Here is a 23806-nt window from a genome sequence, read left to right as displayed (position 1 = left end):
AGCAAAAACACTCGTCTACCGAGCGAAAAGACTCCTCTACCGAGTAAAAAATAAACTCTTCTATCGAGTAAAAAAAGAGCTTCGGCCTTTTCACCATAACTTGAACTACGGGTTGGTTGTCTCCGGACGAGTTCAGCTAGCCCCACAAAAAAAAAGGGTGGAGTGGGGTCTGTATATCTATACTCCCACTTCAATTTTAAACTCTCGCTTCGGTTTAAAGTTGAACTTCATTTTTTCTACTTCAAATTTTCTTGAAATTTGATTTCTAAATCTTTTTACTCTGAAATATTTTAACGGGCGACGGCCTATTATTGTCAAAGTTTCATTTACACCGCTTTGGTTACAGCGCGCTATATAAATATTCGAGATAACAATCTACTCTTATGTTTTTCCCGAGCAAGCTATGAATTCTATCTTCTGAAACCCGGTTATACTTAACACCGGTGCCCCAGCTCGTTTCTAAACGTTGGTAAATGACTGAATCAGATCGGGTCGCAACCGTGGGTATTCAAGTCCACTAAAATCCAGTTACTATCAACACACTGGTACCGAGCTAACCACCTCGGGCATGAAAGACAAAGCTTCGCCCGAAAACGCTCCAATACATTCACTCCTACAAAAACCCAGTCCTAACTGGTCCGAGCCGATCACCTCGGAAGCCAAAACCTAGTTGTGACTTTACATTGGTACCGAGTCAATTGCCTCACAAACTAAAACCCAGTTATCATAAACACTGGTGCCGAGCTTTTGATTTGGCTAAATACAATTTCTTATCTAGTTTTGCCTCAATGCTTAGAAATTCAGTTATCCCGAATAACCTAGTACCAAGTCGATCAGCTTGGAACAAAATATATTAAACCCAACTTTGGCTCAGGCAATCTGTACCCGAGCCAACCACCTCGGGTATACGAGAAGCTTAATCAAACTTCCATTATATTTATCTAACTTATACCCGAGCCAAACACCCTGGGTATGAAAGACAAAGTTTCTTATCGAAAACATTCCAATATATTCATTCAAAATGTGGATATAGCCATCGAAGCATGTCTTTACATTGTTCGGGAACAAGAAAAACAAGCCTTACTCTCAAAAGATACAGATCAGTCAGTTTAGATGCGGAAGCAGCTGGCTCGGTTACACCATTCATGAAGCTCGTTGCATTAACTCTTAAACCAAAGAGCTGGGGGGCTAACTGTTGGGGTCGGATTTTTCTACAAGCAAGGCCGAGTCAAACAGTCTAAGAATAACAATCACCTCATGGTTAAACATATGATTGGCCCCTATCCTAGAACAAAGCACCTCAGGACCTTATTCGATGAACCGTTTCAGAGAGATTTCGTAAAATGGCTCGGATGTTAATCGTATGAACACACCCCGAGCCGATCGTGAGAATGCTTCAGAAAACATCTGAGTCGCCTCGGGAGACAGTCAACTGAGCTCAATAGACAGTCATCAAGCGCACCGAGCCGGTACATATCGTTTGTCCCAAAGCCACCTATCAAACGACCATCGAGCTGTGAAGAACACCCGACGCAAAGATTTGTAAAAAGCATTCATGCTCAAAGGCTTATTTCCAAGTAAACAATATCATTTCCGGGATATTCGGAGAGATAGAGGAGAATCTTGAAGATAAAGGAAATTAGAAGATTCAAGCCCTAAATAAGAGGAAGTTGAGCTTATCTCTAAACTGTCCTAATCTGGTAAAAATAGAGGGATTTGTCTTCTATTTTGGAGAGACAATTTGATATAGGTCAAATTAATCCTAAGACTACTCTCTCAAATAAAGAGGTCAGTTGCAGCACTTAGGGATCAAATTCACAAAGTTCTTGGATCACGCAATAGACTAATGGCTAATCGAACTAAGCTAACTAAAATAGTAAAGAGAATAAAGAGAAACAAAAACTTAGCAATAGCAATCGATTGTGAGTTGTGAAAACAAGATATTAAAAACGTCAAGCTTAGGGTATTCTCAGGAAATAGATGATAGTAGATCTAGAAATAGCTAGGTTGTTATCGAACCGTTCTCGTACTCAAACTATGATTTTAGAGTAATCGGTTGTGTTCCGCAAAACTCTCTATACTTAGAGTTAAGATAACTGGAGAAGCCGAGAAATCCTATACTAAAGCATGCATTATTATCAAGTTTGATTAGTTCACCTACTATCTAAACCAGAGCCCTTCTATGAGCCTACTTGTTCTTTCTTAAATACCTAGGCTCATCTATGATGAATCAAATAACAAGTACCTATGGTGGGCATACCTATTATCTAATATCAAGTTCAAGTTAGCTACTCTAGAACTAGCATTAAGAACAATCAAGATGAAGAATCCTACAGGTAACCTAGCAAGGGGGCAATCTAGTCTGAATAAGTGGATTACTCAGACATGATCAAAGAAACACAAATCATAGTCTGAATAAGAAATCAATAATAGCAAGAGAAAGAGTAAAAAAGATCTTCTCTAAAGGGAGTCTCCACAGGATTTTGCTCCTAGAGTACAAAAGAGAAAAAGAGATTAGCCTCTCCAAGCTAAGGTCTAAACAATGACCTAAAAACTATATATATATGTCTTAAACCGTATTATGCCTTCATTAAACATAGGAGAAAGTTCTGGGCCGAATTTGGAAATCTTCAAAACATCAATAAGTTACGTCTTCGAATTGCCGTCACGTATTGATGACGCTCGACAGCAGGGGTGGTGTCGTTCGATACCTACATGCTTTTTAGTCTTCGGATTTCTTCTATAGTATAAATTCTCTGTTTTCCTCCAGAATGTTCCATTATCTCCAAATGAATCCCAAACATGTAAAGACCTGAAAAGGACTAGAAAAGACACTAGAAATAACAAATAGACTCTAAAAACTATACCTAAAACATAATTAAAAATTGTAAAAAGAGGGTTATATCAACTCCTGCAAACTTAGCTTTTGCTTGCCCTCAAGCAAAACATAAAAGCCGAACCCGTAGAAGAGGTTTGAAAACAAAGGAACTCCAAATATTCTCTAGTCTATTGCCTTGATAATTCTAACCAAATCCATATGCCTAGCAGTTCTAATCAAATCCTAACCAATATGTACTTCTCTACAAGCTTACACAACATTCTAGATTCCATACCTAAGTTCCACAATTATATCCACCAGGCTTTCATCGTCGGGTCTCATCAAACAAGCTAACATTCAAAATCCTTCTAGACTCATTCCTGTACTATACCATGATAAATCGACCATCCTTTATATTTTTTTTTTTGTTTTCTTTCTCTCCCCCAGACTTATTCTTTTAAGAGAGTAAACAAAGGAGAACTCGCATACTGGATCGACACCATCGGCATTTTTCCAACCTTTGTAATTGATCATTCCAGATAATGTATAATAATGGGGTCATATGAAACATTTTTACCCCTATACACTATCTGAAAATCTTATCAATCTCTCATTTATCATTCATCATTTTTTTTATAAGGGGAGAGGAACACTTTCTTTATAACATTGGTCTCAAATTCCGGTATGAACAAGGAGTCAAGATCTATGAATGCTAACCGTTTGAAGAGGTAAAAGCAAGAACAGTGAGATTAGCTCCAGCCTTAGTGGTGGTGTTGGAAACTATGATATCATCAAGTTTGTTGGTTTGCCATCTAGATTTTCCAATAGTCGGATTGAGTCGAACCTGCAATATTCATCAACCAGGCAATAATCTAAAGAATAGAGATCATAATTCGAAACAAAATTTTGACTCAATAAAACGACTCAAAAAAAATAAGAAAAAGAAGAGTAAGAATAAGACTCTAAAAGAAAAACGTAGTTAGTAACTACCTCCCCCAGACTTAAACGACACTGTCCCCAGTGGCATTCAAATCCGGAGTAAGTGAGGAAAATAAAAAAAAACGTAAAATAAAAGAAAAAGAAAAAGAAAAAAAACCCATACAAGTGGGTTGTCTCCCACTAAGTGCTTGTTTAGAGTCAATAGCTTGACTTTGATGGAGTATGGGGATCAGGTGGATCAGAAGGTGGCATATATTGTAGAGAAAGACCTCTCATCGTCCATGCTGGCGTATAAGCAGTTAACGCATGAGATTGATCGAGCAAGTGTGGAACATCAGCAGGGTAAGACTCAGGTATGGGTGGTATACACCTTTTACCTGTACAATCATCAAAAGAACAAACAAGCGCTCGACGAAAAACTTGTGGCTTGCTTAACCGTGAAACAATCTTTGGAAATTATAACATTTATTGAAGATATCTAGAGGTTTAGGAGGAGGAGATGAGTACCTTAACCGTTTAGGAGGTGGATGCAGTGGTAGAGGTGCATTGGTTGTTGTGACAACTGGTCCTCGAATAGCAGCAATGATCTTAACTTGCAAAGTAGCTTTAGTAGACAGTTCTGGTTCAGCCCGTTTGGGGTGTCGATTGACACAGGTGTTGGTTTCGATCGACACCAACTCTGCAGATCGATTCTCATCATCAAATCTGAAACTGGCTTCATGTGGACGCTTGCTGTTGCTGAGTACCTATTTTGAGACAACCATTATCTTTGTCTTGTCATCTTGCTTCTCTAGAGCATTATCTCGTATCATATCACTCTAAAGAGGGGGTGACAACTTCTCAATCTCAACCGGAGGTAACTGAAGGAGAGTCTCATCCATGATACCCATGCAATGCATCTTAGGAATCTCCTGCTTGGGCTGTCGAGGTAGTAGACAAGGAACTTGTGGTGTGTAAGCAATAGGCGGAGATTCAAGGCAGATAAGTGGAGTCTAAGTCCAGTGTCGATCGACACTAGGTGAGTGTTGAACGACACCACTGTCTGGAATCAATCATGCTTTGTCAAATGTCAACACTAGCCTGTCTGTTTGGTGCTGGTGTCGATCAACATGAGGTGGGTGTCGTTCGACACCATCGGGAATAAGCGCCTCCTCCTCTATGAAATTATTGATTCCACTCGACAAAGTCAAAACAGAGTCGTCAAAAATAATTGGTGTCGATCGACACCCTGATGTATCGATCGACACTGAGACCTTTTCTGCAACTGGACGAGATGAAGTCTTTTCGGAAAGTTCTCGCTGAAGGATCGTGTTGGGTTGCTTTCCACTGTGTAGTGTGACTGTATTGACAGATGCTGAGGTAGGAGAAGGCTCTGATATATTAGATCTCAGATTGTTGATCCTCCAATAAGATCTGGGTAGAGAGAATCTAACTTGCCATTAAACTCAACCAGGAGCTTTGTTTGGCTCGAAGGAATCTGCGCAAGCATGGAGTCGAGTCGGCTGTCTATGGAGGGTGGAGGGGGGGGGGGCTTGGATAGAAGAAGTGATAGGTGGAGAAGCAATGCGTGTAGATCCTTGTTCCTCTCTAGGAATGTCGGAAGCCTTAGCCAATTTTCTTCGATGACTATTTATATCTTGTGTGGAGAGACTTGTGACAGCGTTGTTGATAAGAACTAGTGCTTCGCTTGGAGTGTTTGTCATGAATTCCTAGTACTCGCACCATCAAAACAATACGTATACTGCCTATCGATTCCGCGGAAGAATATTTTGACGAGATGGCTTTCCTGGAAACCATGTTGTGGGTAATCCCTCTCGTAGGATTTGAATCTGATCCAAGCTGCCTTCAAACCTTCTATTGGAGCTTGAGAAAACAAAGAGATCTTCTCCCTTAGTAATTCTTTCACTGAATCATCAAGAAAGTGGATCATGAATGCGTTCTTCGTGTCAGTCTAATTGGTTAGTGAACCTGGTTCTAGTTGTCGCAGCCATGATGTTCCTCTGCCTGCAAGAGAGTGTGGGAAGAGTTTGCAAAGAAGATAATCAGCTGGTACACCATCTGCTTTGATTGAGGACACTAAGTCTTAGAAGACCTCTAGATGATCTAGGGGTGATTCATCAGAATGACCGCGAAACTTTCCTCGTGAACAAGATTATAGTAGGCTGGGTGAATAGCAAAGTCTTCTCTTGCAAAAGGAGCTAGCTGGATTGCTGATCGATTGGAGTAGAAAAGATCAGCGATGTTGAAGTCGCCTATGGTAGCTGGTTTGTTCTGCAGATATTGTCGCTCGACACTGTCGTTGAAATCTGCCAGCAGTTTGTTGGGTTCCATATTATAGTTCCTCTGTCACAGGAAAAAGAAGAAAGAAAACGCGTGAGAAACAAAATTAAGAGAAATAAAAACTTAGACTAAATTTTACACCTAGTCTAATGGTGAATCACAGAGAACTTCGACAACGGTGCCAAATTTGATATAGGTCAAATTAATCGTAAGACCACTCTCTCAAATAAAGAGGTCAGTTGCAACACTTAGGAATCGAATTCACAAAGTTCTTGGATCATGCAATAGACTAATGGCTAATCGAATTAAGCTAAGTAAACTAGTAAAGAGAATAAAGAAAAACAAAAACTTAGCAATAACAATCGATTGTGAGTTGTGAAAACAAGATATTAAAAACGTCAAGCTTAGGGTATTCTCAGGAAATAGATGATAGTAGATCTAGAAATAGCTAGGTTGTTATCGAACCATTCTCGAACTCAAACTATCATTTTAGAGTAACCGGTGGTGTTCCGCAAAATTCTCTATACTTAGAGTTAAGATAACCGGAGAAGCCGAGAAATCCTATACTAAAGCATGCATTATTATCAAGTTTGATAAGTTCACCTAGTATCTAAACCAGAGCCCTTCTATGAGCCTACATGTTCTTTCTTAAATGCCTAGGCTCTTCTATGATGGATCAAATAGCAAGTACTTATGATGGGCATACTTATTATCTAATATCAAGTTCTAGTTACTACTCTTGAACTAGCATTCAGAACAATTGACAATAGGTTTTCAGTCAATTAATCCTAAAACATTAATTTGTCGTTGTAGTATTTTAGGTGTCAATCCAATCAGGTGTGATGCAAACAGATGAGATGTGATCAGAAGTCACTAAGTCAAGCCAAGCAATAACGGTTTTGAGGTTTCTAACAGTCCTAAGCGAACATGCAGAAAACAAAAATTTTAACTGAATTACTAAAATCATTGACCACAACTGGTTGATGCCAGAAGCAGGATGTGGTCGAGTAACAGGTCGAGTAAAAGGCAGGAAATGAAATAACTATACTCGACTGCACAGTCTGTTGCCAGACACTGAGTGTGGTCGAGTATGTTGGTCGAGTAATAGACAGGAAATGAGACAATTATGCTCGACTGCATAGTCTGTTACCGGACACTAGGTGTGGTCGAGTAAGGTTTTTGAGTAATCAGATAGACGAGAAATTCCTAAGGATGGGGTAATCAAATGGAGTGGTATCTAGCCTATTTGAATGGTTAACAAGCGCAATAAAGTTATCCCTTGACAACAAGTTTAACAACTGATCAATTCACTCCCGTGATAGAAATCCTCAAACAAAGCTAGCTCAAACTAATTCCCATTAACGGAATCTACCTAAGCAGGCAATAAGAACCGACTGATAAAGTCAATAAACGCTCTAAACGACCAATCCCTTGGGATATAGACGCATATCTCAGGAAGTAGTGGATCAAGCTTTCTATCGAACACCTACTAGGTGCGGGAATGCTTTGGATCGAATTCCAGTTGATCAGAAAGAAATAAGCAGTAAACACAACTAGTCTTGAAGGGATTCAATCAATTCTAAAACTTGACCATTCTACAGACTAAGGATTCCACAACCACTCTATCCCATTCTTAAGAATTCTATGTCACTACTCAGATAACATGCTCAAAGACATAAACGCAGGTAAACAAGTATATTGCATAAGTAAAGAGATAAAGAGTAGAGAAACAAGATGACAGATGAAATCAAATGCGGAATCTTGAATTAAAGATAAAGATTAAAACTGAAGCAAACACTCAATGTCGACTAGATGTCTCAGGACAAAACCCTTAAACACCTATTTATACAAAACAAAATAAATGATAGTAGATGGGTCGGGAACCTAATTGCCCGGCCCATAGAGTGATCATGGGCCGAGATGGGCTTCGTGATCGGATGAAGCTCCTGACCGCTTCCAAACACTTCTTCTTCTCCTCTTCTCTTCCTTGTGCTCTGCTTGTCTCGTTGAGTGTGGATTTGAGTAGACTCTGAAGATGTGGTCGAGTGCTCGAACGAGTGATGGCGATGATGATGAAGGATATACTCGACCAGTGGGTCGAGTAAGGTGGTAGAGTGTATGGCCGAGTGGTGGTGAGTGATGATACTCGACTTCGTGGTCGAGTAACGTGGCCGAGTGAACGTCAGAGTGGTGGTCAGGTGGTGTGACAAAGTGTTACTCGACCCAGTGGTCGAGTGGTGTCATCGAGTGGCCTGGAGTATGGTTACTCGACCAGGGGGTCTAGTGATTGGTAAGAATGGCTCCAATGTTACTCGACTAGGGGGTCGAGTGTGCTGCTAGAGTAACTCTACCAGGTGGTCGAGTATATCTTCTGGTTCCGACTCGCTTCTTCCAATTTGCTCATCAACCGCTCCAAATCACCTGAACACAACTCAAAAATGCAATATGTATGCAAACCTATCCTAATCATGCAAAGTATGCAAGAATGATGAAGAATGATATAAAACAGTGATGAATGACATGAAACTAGACTCAAAATGAATAAGAATGAACACAGAAAACATGCAAATTATAGACATATCAACTCCCCCAAACTTAATATTTGCTTGCCCTCAAGCAAATAAGAAGACATAGCTGAATGAGAGGTTTGAAGGTGGGGACTCAAAACCAAAGCATTAGATAAAAGCAGATAAAATCAATGTCTAAGTTGGTAGTTCTAAGATGCGATATGATCAAATTATACTCAAAAACGTTAGCCATGCCTTGTTATGAATCAATCGGTCTCTTATACTCAACCTACACATGCTTTCAAATCTACCAATCCCTTTAACATTCATTAGTTCTGGAACGTGAATCAAGCAATGCATCATCAATGAACTCATTTGGCTAAGGTGAAGGTCAACAGACAAAGATGGTGCCTTAAAGAACAGGCTTTAGTAACAGGGGATCTATCAAGAATGATTGAGCTTTAGTATAATGCTAAAGGTAAGTCCCAAGTTATGCATACAGAGATAAGATCCCATCTACCCAGAGTATAACAATGAAGCTGCAATGGTAATCCCATCTCTAATCCCAGAATAAGAACTTAACTCTACCCTTTGCATTCATGAATCTTTTAAACCCCTTTTTCCAGATCATTCTTTTCTTTTCTCTTAACTCTAGGAGAAGCTTTCTCAACACTTTGATACTTCTAGCGGATTTGGGTTTCTTTAACAACTAAGGTTCCTTTTTTTAATATTTACAACCAAAGGCTTTTAACCCTTCTTCTTTAGCTAACAAGAACCTCATTTTTTTCTTTAGCATTCCCAAAACTTTTACTAGATTTTTTCTAACTTCTTTAGCTTATTTAGAATTCTTTTCCTTTCCTTATCAACAATGAATTTACCCTTTTCTTTCTTTTAGACACATCCCAACCCATAATACAAGTGCCCACCTAGTCATATCCAGTCCTGAAAACGCGAACTAGAACTACATGAGACACTATCTCTATCGTTACGAACCTAACAATTTCTACCAAGCTCAATCGGAATAAGACCTGACAAACACTCACAAGTGATAAAGGGCTTGAAAGAAGGTTTAGGTTTAGGGTCGGGGTTAACTGCTCCAATGAGGGGAGTCAGCTACTTGGACTAACAAGAGTGGTTAAAATGAGTAAGGAAGTCCAAATATTTTAGGGTATCCATGAGTTCAAATACGATGCCAAGACAAGATAATCTAAATCGGATTCAGGTTCAAATTAATAGGGAATGATATCAAATCATGACAGTGTGGTCAAGTAGAGCATTCTAGGCATGGTTCAGTTTTACTTCAATTTCATTGACTACGCATCAGACAACTAACACCGAGGGCACTGAGTTTATCTTGTGAACCAAAATGCTTACAAGGCTATCTCATCATTATCCCCTTTGCATATGCAACAATCCTAAATGAAACACTCAAGACACGATCCTAAATGTAATGCAACTATAGGAACACTCTATTTTTGTGAAATCATTTTCACAAATGTTTCGATTTTTTTGGTTTTTTCTATGCCTTAGATGAATACAGAATCAAGACTATATACAATGCAACACACACTTCCTGAGCCTTCCCCCAAACTTAAATCACACAGTCTACTGTGTGACCAAATTTGGAAGACAGTACTCAGGACAAAACACATCACAGAAACAAAATAAAAACAGGTGATGGTATATTACAATGGTGAAGTGAGGTGCTTACCTCAGGTGAAGAAAGAGCGGAGTTGGTCGTCAATAGCTGCCTGTGATTGCTCCCAGGCCATTGAAGAATCTTCCTGTTGTGTCTCACCTCTGCCCTGTGGGTACTCGATCTCTTCTCCTTCGTGGCAAACAGCACCGCCTTGATGATACTCGACCTCTCTCCTTCTGCTCTGGCCAACACCGCGGTCACGTAAACTTCTAGATTGGAGAAGTCGTGTACTCCTACTGCTTGATCGAACGAGTGCAGCATTCTTCTTTCTCCCGTGCTCCCGAGGCTCGAATGATGAATGCCTCGCAGGGACTTGTGAGACTCATTGCTCACTAGGCTTAGGCCTGTGCTGACTTGGCTCAGGCTCGTCATATCTCCTCGAGGGCATGTCCAGAGGAGGCTCGATCTCTTCTCCTTCGTGGCAGCCAGCACCGCCCTCGAGTGAATTCCTGACATGTGGAAGTCATGATTGCATCAACTGTACTCGATCACATTTTTTTCGATCCCTGTAGGGTGTGGTCGAATATACTGCTCTCTTCTTCTATTGCGGCCAGCAAGGCGGTCGAGTAATTTCCTGGCATGGAGTAGCCAAAACAAGGTTGAGTGTCTTTGATTGCTTGGTGGTCAAGTGTATTGCTGTTCCGTCAAAGCCTAAATCCATTTCCCTCAGCTCTTCATACTTATCTCCTGAAAACACTAACAAAATGCATCAAAAACAACAAGGAATATTAAAAATATGTACAAAGATAAACATGGGACTTCCTCCCAAGTGAGCTTGTTTAAAATCTCTATCTTGACTCCTCACACTCATTAGGAAGAAAATGAGTAATAGAGAGGATCTGCGTAGTCCTCTCTGATCTCATCATCATATTCAGCATCCTCTCTTGAGAGTTGTGCAGCAGAATACTCAATTCTTCTTTCCTCGAAATAGGCCTCTTTATCTTCTGGTGGATAATCTATCTCCTCAGACCATCGTGAAGTAAACTTTTTTCTTGGGATAGTATCAATCCCGCGTTTGGTTGAGCTTCTTCTTGCATCTGATTCAGTTTACTCTTAAGTTCTTCAACCGTGTGGGCTAGCTTCTCTATGGTTTCTTCTTGCTCATCAGATTTCTTTCTGAGTTCTCACAAGTTAGGTGCAGAGGTTTTGCTTGATCGGGTGATCAAATTCGAAGGCTGAGGTTGAGCTATGATCTTTTCTTCTACAGTTGACCTTTACGAAGTTTCGTTGATGTCACACTGCAGCTTGATGTGCTTCCCAAGGTTGAGATTTATTCTCCCATCTTTGACATCTATCATCGCTCCCACTTAGGCTAAGAAAGGTCTTCCCAGGATTAGAGGATCCTTAGGTTCTGCTTCCATCTCAAGCACAACGAAATCCGTAGGCATTTCCACTCCATTAATCATTACCGGCAGATATTTTAGCAGGCCGAAGGGTTTTCTTGAAGACCTATCAGCAAGGATCGAAGCCAGGTCGCAAGGCTTGTACTGAGTGAATTCTAGCTTCCTTGCCACAGAGAGTGGCATTAAGCTTACTGAAGCTCCTAAATCACATAGACAATTGATGAAAGCCAATTGCCCAATGGAAAATGGTAGAGTGAAAGATCCGGGATCTTCCAGCTTTTCTTGAACGCTCCTCTTAACAGTAGCTCTAGACGGATTAGCATCACATTCATCATCTGAATCTTGATACAACTTGATCCTTTCCAGAATGAATTTCTCACATCTTTGTGAGGATCCATGATAAGTTTGAGAACTTCTATCAGAGGCATCACCGCTTCCATCTCATCAAGCTGCTTCTCTGCAAGAGAATTGTATCTTTCTATCCATGCTTTCTTGAATTTCCATGGAAAAGCATGATATGTCCTGGTTTTTACTGATTTCTAACATAGTTTCAGAATGGTTTTTAGAATCTTTCTACTCTTTTTCGTATGTTTTGAGTCATTTCAGGTACACTTACACTTCTGGGAACTATGGAGCACAATAAGGAATTTTGGAAGCTTTTCAGCAATGAAGATCTTGAATAACGTTTTTCAGAAGCTGGTGTCGATCGACACCACACCTATATCGATCGACACCCTTATTGCTGCCAAGGGAATTCTCGTTTTCTACCAAGTCTTTGAGAAGCCCTGAAGTCTTCCTTATTTGCAAAGTAGTCCTTGCACGTTTTTAGTCACGAATATACCTAATTATTTGGTCATTGTTAGACCTAAGTTTTGTTTTTATAGTTTGTTATACATTTTGAGAGAAGAATCCAATCCTTTGAGAGAGGATTCTGAACTCCTTTGCTATTATTCTTAATTCATCAATGGAAACTATTCAGATTATGATTTGTGTTTCTATTATCATGTCTGAGTAATCACTGATATGAGTCAAATTACCCTAATGACTACTCTCTCAAATAAAGAGGTTGTTATAGCACTTAAGGATCGAATTCCACAAAGTTCTCGGATCACACAGTAGATTAACAGTTTTGAATAAAGCTAAACATAAAATATTATAAGAGTAAAAGACAAGAAAGCAATAAAGAGATTGGTTGTAGATTCAGATGATTAAGATGTCGGGTTTAGAGAAATTCTCAGGAAGTATCGGAATAGTAGATCTAGCAGTAAATTAGGATTATTATTGAACCATTCTAGAACACCAATCACTAATATAAAGTAACCGGTGGTGTTTCGCGAAACTCACTATGCTTAATAGTATTGATCCCAACTCTCTTGTAAATCCCTAAAACTAAGCAAGCATTATAATCAGGTTTGATAAGTTCACCTAAGTAATGGACGCTAGCACGCATCTAAATACTAGGCTCATCTAAGATAGTTCCAGTAATAGATACCTATGGTGGGCATACCGAATAACCTAAAATCAAGTTCTAGTTAGTTACTCTAAAACTAGCATTAAGAACAATCTAAGATGAAGAATTCTAATTATAATATCCTAATATGGTTTTCGATCTACTAATTTATCCAAATCCCTAATGAGAATTCCTAAACCTAACAAGAGAACTACTCAAGCATGATCATAGAAGAACAAAACATGATTGAATAAGAAATCAATGATGAAATTAAGAAGAGAAAAGAGTTTAGAAGAATCTTCTCTAAACGGAGTCTCCACATGGTTTTGCTCCCAAGAATAAAAGAGATAAGAAGAGTTTGGTCTAAACAATGACCATAAAAATCAATATATAAGTCCTAAAAATGTTTGAGCCTTCTTTGAAAATAAGGGAAAGTTCTGGGCCATATTTGGAAATTTTCAAAACATCAATAAGTTGCGCAATTGAATTGTCGTTAGGTATTGGTGTTTCTCGACACCAGGGATTGTGTCGATCGACACCTACGTCAATTTCCGTCTCCGAATTGCTGACGCAGCTTAAGTTGTCTGTTTTGCTCCAGAATGCTCCATAATCTCCAAATGCATCCAAAACATGTAAATACCTGAAAAAAGTAGAACAGACTCTACAAATAACAAAAGGACTCTTAAAACTATACCTAAATCATAGCTAAAAGCAGTGAAAATCGAGGTATATCAATCACCTTGTTGGGTTTAGGGAGTCTCAATAGGGATTGAGATGGATTAGTAGATCGGAAATCCCTTAGGATTATTCTTAGACTTCTTCATCTTGTTTATTCTTATTGTTAGTTTTAGATTGATCACCTAGAACTTGATATTAGATAATAGGTATGCCCGCCATAGGTACTTGTTATTTGAACTATCACAGATAAGCCTAGGCATTTAAGAAAGAACAGGTAAACTCATAGAAGGGCTCTGGTTTAGACACTAGGTGAACTAATCAAGCTTATTAACAATGCATGCTTTAGCATAGGATTTCTCGGCTTCTCTGGTTATCTTATCTTTAAGTATAGAGAGTTTTGCGGAACGCCACCGGTTACTCTTGAATCATAGTTTGAGTTCGAGAACGGTGCGATAACAATCCTAATAATATTAGCTAGCTCTACAATTTATCTCTCTCCCTAGACAATTCCTTAGACCCGACGCTTTAATCACTTGAATCTACAACTCATTTACTTGCTTATTTGTCTTTAACATTCAATTACTTCATTTAGCTTATTAAACAACTTCATAAGTTTGTTGCGTGAACATCGAGAGCTCAGTGGAATTTGACCCTTAAGTGCTAACGATGATCTCTTATTTGAGGGAGTAAGCTTAAGGCAATTTGAGCTATATCAAATTTGGCGCCGTTGCCGAAATTCTCTTTTAGTTCATCATTAGACTAGGTGTCATTTTAAGTCTAGATACTACTTTTCTACCACCTATTCACGTGTTTCTTTGTCTATTGGTCTCTTGTGTTTCAGGTACCTTCAGATTGAAAATCACGTTTCCATGGCAGACTTTCACGGTTGTGTCGACCGACAACATCAGGGTGTCGATCGACACCCTCTGTAGAACCAGACAGCTACAATAGGCGATTTTAACAGAACTGATCTCTTCTACACAAACCGATCAGCATTCAAGCTACCTCCATTTGAAAGATATGACTTTGCTATACACCCTGCCTATTATGATCTTGTATCTAGAGGAAAGTTTGAGCCCCCAATGAATCACCATTAGATCATTTGGAAGCCTTCGAAGACATTGTTTCCTCTATTAAAGCAGAAGGTGTACCAGCTGATTACATTCTTTGCAAACTCTTCCCCCACCCTCACGCGAGCAGAGGAACATCATGGTTGCGTCAACTGGAACAAAGTTCCTTAACCAATTGGACTAATACAAAGAATGCATTCATGAATCACTTCTTCGATGAGTCCGTGACAGAGGTAATTTGTTTGCAAATTTCTTCGTTCACTCAAGCTCCAGCAGAGTCCCTTAGAGCATCTTGGCTCCGATTCATGTCTTATCAGCGTGAATGTCCCCACCATGGCTTCGAAGAGAGCCAACTCATCAACCTATTCTACAAAGGGATAGACAAGCCATACTAGAATCAACTTGATACAGCAAGCTCCTGTAACTTCATGACAAGAACCACTAGTGAAGCTTTACTTCTCATCACCAATGCTTTAACTTGTCTCTCGACGCAGGGATTTGACAAAGAACGACAAATTTCAGCTGAGATAGCTACCGCGAGCAAAAAGACTCCTATTTCAGCAATTTCTGCTCCTATCCAAGCCCCCCTCCACCCTCATAAGAGACCAGAATGGAGTCTATGTTTGCGCAACTTCTTAGAGGCCTAACAAAGCTTGATAGCAAATATGAATCTCTCTCCACAAAGCTTGATAGCAACTATGATTCTCTCTCCAAAGATATCAATAGCAAGATTGAGAATCTACGCTCTCAATTCTCCAATCTCTCACCTACATCAGCTTCTATCAATGTAGTCACACTATGCAGCGGAAAGCAGCTCAACCAAATACTTCAGCGCGAACGATCAGCTTAGCCTTCATCTTTCCTAATTGCAGAAAACGAATCAGTGTCGATCGACACCCTGGTGTATCCAAATACTGTTGACGACTCTGTTTTCCCTTTGTCGAGTGGAATAGACAATTTCGTGGAGGAGGAGGAAACTATTCCCGATGGTGTCGATCGACACCCAGCTCCTGTCGATCGACACCCAGTTCGTTTAGACAATGTGCAAATTCCAGCTGCAACCAAGTCAGCAAATCGGCGAATTCCCTTCCCCAAGAGTCCTAAAAAGTCAAGACAAGCCTTAGATGATGTTAGATGCAAGACTATGATTGATAAGCTGATTGTTGAGATGCCTCTAGTTGAAGCTATTCATCTATCTTTCAAAATCAGAAGGTATGTTAAGACAATGGTCACTAAGAATTTGACAAAAGAATGCAGTGTTATGATGATTTCAGAGCAGGGCAGCAACATCATTCAGGAACAAATCCCAAGAAAGCTACCTGATCCTGGAACTTTTGTACTTAGTGTCACCATTAATCATGACTCCTTCCCAAGAGCTTTATATGATCTCTGTTCTAGTGTGAATCTGATGCCTCGTTCAGTTGCTATGCGTCTTGGGTATTCCAATCTTGAGCCTACCTTTATCACTCTTGTGTTGGTAGATCGTTCTACCCAAAAATAGCGCCAAAGTTGATAGGTTGCAGAATCGAGCTTCAGTGTCGATCGACACTCCCATTATGTCGATCGACACTCACATTTCAGAGGAAGTAGACAGTCAAAGTTGTGCGATGGTGTCGATCAACACCATTGCACTTGTCGATCGACACCCTTCTGAATCGAAAAGAAATTGGTCACCAACTGAGAATAGCGCCGTCACAGCGGTCGAGAAAGATTACCCCTGGTATGCTAATATTGTTAATTACCTAGCTGCAGATGTGGAACCTGATAATTTCACATATTACAACAAGAAGAGATTCCTATGAGAGATTAGGCGATATTATTGGGATGAACCATATCTCTATAAGCATTGTTCTGATTGAGTGTGCAGGAGATGCATTGCTGCAACAGAGGTTCCTGATATGCTATCGCATTGTCACAGCTCTAGCTATGGTGGTCATTTTGCAACCTTCAAGACAGTATCCAAAGTTCTTGAAGAAGGCTTTTGTGGCCTACAATGTTTCGGGATGCTCAGAAGTTCATATCGCAATGTGACCCTTGTCAGAGAAGGAGAATGATCAGCAAGCGTAATGAGATGCCTCAGAAATTTATACTCGAAGTCGAAGTCTTCGATTGTTGGGGTATAGATTTCATGGGACCTTCCCACCTTCCAACAAGAATCTCTACATCCTATTAGCTGTGGATTATGTCTCCAAATGGGTAGAAGCTATAGCTAGTCCGAAGAAAGATTCAGCGGTTGTCATGAAACTCTTCAAGTCTATCATCTTCCCTCGTTTTGGAGTGCCACGCATAGTCATTAGTGACGGAGGTAAGCATTTCATGAACAAGATTGTTACGAAATTGCTTTTACAGTATGGAGTTCAGCATCGGGTTGCTACTCCCTACCATCCATAAACGAGCGGCCAAGTTGAAGTTTTCAACAGGCAAATCAAAGAAATTCTTGAGAAAACAGTGGGTAAGGCGAAAAAGGAGTGGTCCTATAAGTTAGATCACTGTGGGCCTACAGGACATCTTTCAAAACTCCGCTTGGTACCACACCTTTTCATCTTCTATATGGTAAAACTTGTCATCTTCCAGTGGAATTAGAGCACAAAGCAGCTTGGGCAGTCAAGATGATGAATTTCGACATCAAACCAGGTGGAGAAAGGAGACTTATTCAGTTGAATGAGCTTGATGAAATACGAATTCACGCCTATGACAACTCGAAGCTCTACAAGGAACGCACAAAAGCTTACCACGACAAGAAGATCCTCACTCGGACCTTTGAGCCTAATGACCATGTACTTCTTTATGATTCTAGATTGACAATATTTCCTGGAAAATTGTCTTCTCGTTGGACAGGTCCCTACATAGTCCACTCGGTTAGGCCATATGGAACAGTCATTCTCAAAAACAACAATCGAAAGCCATTTGCTGTGAATGGACAGAGAGTCAAACACTATTGGGCTGAAGCCGAGATTCCAGTAGAAAAGCCTTTGGATCTTCAGGACCCACCTTTTGATTAAGCAACTATTGAGTCAAGCTATTGACTATAAACAAGCGCTTAGTGGGAGGCAACCCAGTGGTAAGTATTTTTCCTTTTTATTTATTTTATTCATTTGATTCTTAACTTAGGATTTTTATTTTATAGGACTATTCAGATTAAAAAAAATAAAAAAAAAATATGTCGACCAAAAACGTGATGGTGTCGATCGACACCCGCATTTTCCAAGTAAGTCGTTTTAACCTAAAACTTCATCTTTTTCATTTCATTTCTCTCTAAAACCGCTGAATTCACTAAAACTACTCTAATCCTTCGATTCTTCACCGTTTCTTGTGATTTCAGGCTCTAAACTCATTAGAATATCATCCTCTATCTTCCCCAAGTGCCAATTCCATCGACCGACAAGATGACAGGGCAGAAAAGAAGGCGAGGAAGAGCGTTGGACCTTCCTCCTCCTCTGCCGCCCCTCACCACCGCCAGCGCTTCTCCACCGCCGCCCCTCACCACCGCCAGCGCTTCTCCACCGCCGCCTGTCTCCGACCATCCCAACCGCAATCCCAAGCTGCAGCCCCTCAACCACCTTTTTATCGATTTCCATGGCCAAAGCTTCCAAATGAGAGAATACCTTCTCAAAGGGTTTGGGAGAAAGATGTCAACAGGGAATTCACTAAAGGTGACTATATCAATCGCCCTTTTTCTCTAGATTGGGATGATTATGATACTTGTTCTATAATACTTGAATGAGTGTAGAAATTTTGCCTACTCGGTTTGCGGATTTCGGTTTGATGCAGCGTTTGTAGATAGAGAAATTTGTTTTAGGACTACTAGATGACATAGGTTTGGGAACCATTTGTTGTAGGCAGTACGATTTGTATCCTGAGCTGGTGAGACAATTCATGGGTTCTATTACGGTTTCTTATGTGAATGACAGGAAACTCAATGCTAAGGAAGGAGCTCTTATCTTCTTCATTCGCGGTGTCAGATACAGTCTACCACTCATTTGTGTGACATCTATGGGTTTGACAATGATCTCACTGAAGTATTCCTGCCTGGTCAGTTTAAGGATTCTAAGATTTTCTGGAGTAGGTTTGGTAAGGGAATCTATGATTCCAAGGACGCAGTACACTCAGAGATCCGTCACCCTGTTCTGCGATATTTGGTTAGGCTGATTAGTAGCACACTGTTGTGCAAGATGGAGCCTGGTAAGATGAGACTTTCTGAGTTGTTGTTGCTCTATCACGCTCTTCATGACTTCTTTCCAGACAACCTTGGATTTGAGCAGGTTGACCGTAATATCAACTTTGGTGCTGTGTTCGCTCATCACTTGGTCTCGCTCAAGACCAAGCCCTTTACAGGTAGAGGACAGAAATCTTAGAGAGTTGGCAGTCTTCTCACTCCCGTATTCGAGCATTTCCGCAACAGCTTTGAGGGCGAAGAAGTCAACACCACGCGTGTCACTATGGATGAGATTTACCTAAAGAACTCTCACTGGCTTAAGGGCAACTTACTGTTGTGTTTTAGAGATGATACAGGGCAGCACATGATTCAGTTACCTCGCCCTGCACTTATAGAGATTACAGGAGAGCATGAGGAGATAGGCTTTCATCCCGATCCTTCTCTTCTGCATACCGCACCATGCTCCAGGCGACAGAGAGGTTCAGCTTCAGGATCTGCACCTACACAGACCGAGGACAAGTTCATTGACCCTGCTGGGGGTCCGAGAGTTGGATCTTCCTCATAAGCTCTTCCATATCAACTGCCTTCTCCTCCACCCATCCCGATGGAGCCACAGGTCTTTCAGCAGTACGTTGTCGACAGTTTCAAGAGCGTCTGGAACGCCATAGCTACACTTTCTCGTTGCAGTTGTATTGCTCCCACTCGTCGTCGTCGTCGCTCTCCCGCATCCACCTCCGACTCAAAGCATGAGGACTAGCCATCCTCCTTATCTTGCTTTGTTCTCTGACTTTGTTTATGCTTTATTTCAGACTATTGGTTATTTGTTTTGAAACTTGTTGCACTTATTTTCTTATGCTTTGTTGGAACTATTGATGTGTGTTTTAGTGATTTAACAGTCTAACTAGAGGATCCATGTGAAAACACTAACCAAGGCTCTACAACAATGAGCAGAATTCACAAAGCCTAGCGAAACGACCAGAGTGTCGATCGACACCAACATAGAATCGATCGACACCACTCTCAGGTGGCAACTCACGTTTCCTAACTTTTAACTTTTGATTATTTCTCTTTCAATTCCTCTAGCTTAATAACTCTTGGGACTGTGTTATCTAAGTCTGGGGGAGTCAGTAACTAACTTCATCTTTTCTTTTCTTATGAGTCAGTTGTGTCATTTTAACTTAGATAGTTGTTTTATTGAGTCAAAACTTTTGCCTGAAATTATGATCTATCTCTCGAGTTATTGCCTAGATTGCTTAAGTACTGCAGATTCAAATCAATCTGACTAATGGAAAATTCATAAAGCCAATCAACAAACTTAAGGACATCCATTCCCAACATAATCCACAAAGGCTGGAGCTAATCTCACTACTCTTCTCATCAAAACGGTTAGTGTTAACAGGACTTGACCCATTGTTCATACCTGATAAGTCGACTAATGTGACAAAAAGAAAGTGTTCCTCTCCCCAAATAATAAAAAAAAAAAATAGATAGTGAGAGATTGAGAAGACTTTCAGATAGTGTATAGGGGTAGGAATATTTCCTATGATCCCATTATTATACATTATTTGGAACGATCAATTACAAATGTTGGAAAAATGTCGAAGGTGTCGACCCTTTGTTTACTCTCTAAAAAGAATAAGTCTGGGGGAGAGAAAGAACACCAAAAAAAATATATAAAGAATGGTCAATTTATCATCGTACAGTACATGAATGTGTCTAGCAGGTTCTTAAGCATTTACTTGATTGATGAGACCCATCGATGATAGCCTAGTGGATATAGTTGAGTGCTTTGGTATGGAATCTAGGATGTTGTGTGGGCTAGCGGAGAATTACATGGTTGTCAGGATTTTATTAGAACTATTTAGTGCATGGATTTGGTTTGTATGATCAAGGTAATAAACTAGAGAGATTGAGAGTTTCTATGTTTTTCAAACCTCTTTCACAGATTCAACCTTTTGTTTTGCTTGAGGCAAGCAAAAGCTAAGTGTGGGGGAGTTGATATGTCCTAGTTTTTACTGATTTCTAACATAGTTTCAGAATGGTTTTTAGAGTCTTTCTATTCTTTTTCGAATGTTTTGAGTCATTTCAGGTACACTTACACATCTGGGAACTATGGAGCACAATAAGAATTATTCTTAATTCATCAATGGAAACTATTCAGATTATGATTTGTGTTTCTATTTTCATGTCTGAGTAATCACCTTGTTGGGTTTATGTGAGACCCCGTCCCGGACGCGGTCGTTATAGTATAGGGAGTCTCAATAGGGATTGAGATGGATTAGTAGATCGGAAACCCCTTATGATTATTCTTAGACTTCTTCATCTTGTTTATTCTTATTGCTAGTTTTAGATTGATCACCTAGAACTTGATATTAGATAATAGGTATGCCCGCCATAGGTACTTGTTATTTGAACTATCACAGATGAGCCTAGGCATTTAAGAAAGAAAAGGTAGGCTCATAGAAGGGCTCTGGTTTAGACACTAGGTGAACTAATCAAGCTTATTAACAATGCATGCTTTAGCATAGGATTTCTCGCCTTCTCTGGTTATCTTAGCTTTAAGTATAGAGAGTTTCGCGGAACGCCACCGGTTACTCTAGAATCATAGTTTGAGTTCGAGAACGGTGCGATAACAATCCTAATATTAGCTAGATCTACAACTTATCTATCTTCCGAGATAATTCCTTAGATCCGACGCTTTAATCACTTGAATCTACACCTCGTTTACTTGCTTATTTGTCGTTTACATTCAATTACTTCGTCTAGCTTATTAAATAACATCATAAGTCTATTGTGTGAACAATAACATCATAAGTCTATTGAGAGCTCAGTGGAATTTGACCCTTAAGTGGTAACAACGATCTCTTATTTGAGGGAGTAAACTTAAGGCAATTTGAGCTATATAAGAGCACGTGAAGGTAATGGTGCTGGCTTGAATCGTTTAACCATCCTCTCAATGATTACTGCTTTCTCGTCGAAGGTGGACTTAGTTTAAAAGCGAGATCCAGCTGAATGGCCGAGTCCAACAACTTAAATTTCAATCTCAGTAGAAGCCTCCCCTTCTTGAACATCATTGTCCTCAGTGACTAAGTTGGAGACATGTCGAGTTGGCAGCTCTGGATCATGGCAGATAGTGATAGCGTGAGCGGTGGCGTATTCCTACGGGTTCTGTATAGACTTCCCTGGAAGTCCTGTAGAGAAGTCCTGTTACTTTGGGAGCAGAGGTCGACCCAGTTTGGCCTTCCATGTATCTGACATTAGAGGTAAGTGCCTCAAGTTTGATGTTCAGATCGTTAAAAGTGCAATCAACCTTGTTGTGGATTTCTGCCATCTTTTTGGCGAGATTCATTGCTCCTGCTGCTTGTCCCTGGAGAATCTGCTGTAACATGTTCTTCAAGTCTGAATCTGGAGTTGGTGAAGGTTGTTGATTTTCCTGCTGTGTGAACCACGGTGGTGGAAGTTGCTGTTGATAGCTTCCCTGATACTGCTGCTTAGGAACATACCCTGGACCTTGGTTGTATGGAACAAAGGGCTTGGGTTGATTCTGCTTCTGTGAAGGGTAGACATTGGTACTTCTATAAGACAGGTTCGGATGGTTGTGCTTGAAGTTGTTGAAACCCTTATTGTAACCTCCTTGGTTCTACACATAGCTCACTTCTTCTGATTGCAGAGTCTCCCCATCCTGGACTTGGAACGTCTCATCATCACCCAGAAAATGAACGTGCTTCTATTGCACAAGGAGTAACTTGTCTAGCTTGTCATTCATAGCTTTCATTTCCCTGCGATGCTTCTCATCAGAATCAGAGCTGGTGCGGATGCTTCTATCGTAATCTTCATTGTAGTTACCATCCGATTGAGCCAAGTTCTCTACCAGCTCTCATCTTTCTTCAATGTCTTTGTTGAGGAAGTTCTCGTTGGAAGCGGTATCAAGAAGCATCCTGATCTTGGGAAGGACACCTATGTATAGAGTGCCGGGAAGTGAAGCTTTTTTAAACCCGTGATGAGGGCATTTCGTCTGATAGCCTTTGAAGCGCTTTCATGCTTCACAGAAGGTTTAAGCATTCGTCTGTGTGAATCCGGATATCTCATTCCGGAGTCTAGCAATTCTAGAGTTAGAGAAAAATTTAGCCAGGAAGGTTTTCTTGTAGTCATCCCAGGTTGTGACTGATCCCTGGGGTAGCGTCTTTTCCCACAGATGGGCTTTGTCTCCAAGTGAGAAGGGAAACAAGTGAAGCTTGAAACCATCTTCAATGACTCCATTGATTTTAGTTAGGCTATAAAACCTTTCAAACTCGTCAAGGTGATCTAGAGGATCCTCCATTGGAAGGCCATGAAACTTGTTCCCCTGAACCATAGCAATGAGACCTCTCTTGATCTCAAAATTATTGTTTTGAAACGGCGGAGGAACAATGCCATGACGCTCGTTGTGGTTATTGGAAAGTGACTAGCACCAATGTTGTTAGGTTGCTCTTGTTCATCTACAACGTTAGCCATTGTTTCTGTTTCTGTCTGTTCTCTCAATTGGCGAGCAATACGGTAGATGTTATCGTTGAATAGGACGTTCTGATTCCCTTGTGACCGTGTATGCATGCAACAAGTAGCAACATGGCTATAACAGACGATTAAACTTGTTTGCTAGGTACCTGAAATACAAAGTCTGAAAAGACACAATGTTCGTATCTCTTATAACAAAAACAAACTTGATCTTAACAATTCTGAAATCTCAAATATAGCAAACAAACACCCAATTGGCAATGACGCCAAATTGATATTAGGATTTTAGTCAATTAATCCTAAAACACTAATCTTGTCGTTGTAGTATTTTAGGTGTCAATCCAATTAGCTGTGATGCAAACAGATAAGATG

At 40.3% G+C, this 23806-nt stretch overlaps 4 pseudogenes across 4 annotated transcripts; 1 reads left to right on the top strand and 3 right to left on the bottom strand.

Annotated features, from left to right (window-relative positions):
- Window positions 1–3544: 3544 nt before the first annotated feature.
- AT4G07738 lies at window positions 3545–6148 on the bottom strand (annotated as a pseudogene; the record flags this gene model as incomplete). The annotated part of the gene is made up of 1 exon: window positions 3545–6148.
- Window positions 6149–10149: 4001 nt separating this feature from the next.
- Window positions 10150–12098, bottom strand: AT4G07736 (annotated as a pseudogene; the record flags this gene model as incomplete). The annotated part of the gene is made up of 1 exon: window positions 10150–12098.
- A 2470-nt stretch (window positions 12099–14568) lies between these two features.
- AT4G07733 lies at window positions 14569–19770 on the top strand (annotated as a pseudogene; the record flags this gene model as incomplete). Its single annotated transcript has 1 exon — window positions 14569–19770.
- A 2074-nt stretch (window positions 19771–21844) lies between these two features.
- On the bottom strand, window positions 21845–23530 carry AT4G07730 (annotated as a pseudogene; the record flags this gene model as incomplete). Its single annotated transcript has 1 exon — window positions 21845–23530.
- Between the last annotated feature and the right edge of the window lie 276 nt (window positions 23531–23806).

This window comes from Arabidopsis thaliana, chromosome 4 (genome assembly GCF_000001735.4).
Source record: "Arabidopsis thaliana chromosome 4, partial sequence".
NCBI classification, from domain to species: Eukaryota; Viridiplantae; Streptophyta; class Magnoliopsida; order Brassicales; family Brassicaceae; genus Arabidopsis; species Arabidopsis thaliana.
The sequence above is the reverse complement of the archived record's forward strand: the minus strand, read 5'-3'. Positions and strand labels throughout refer to the sequence as shown.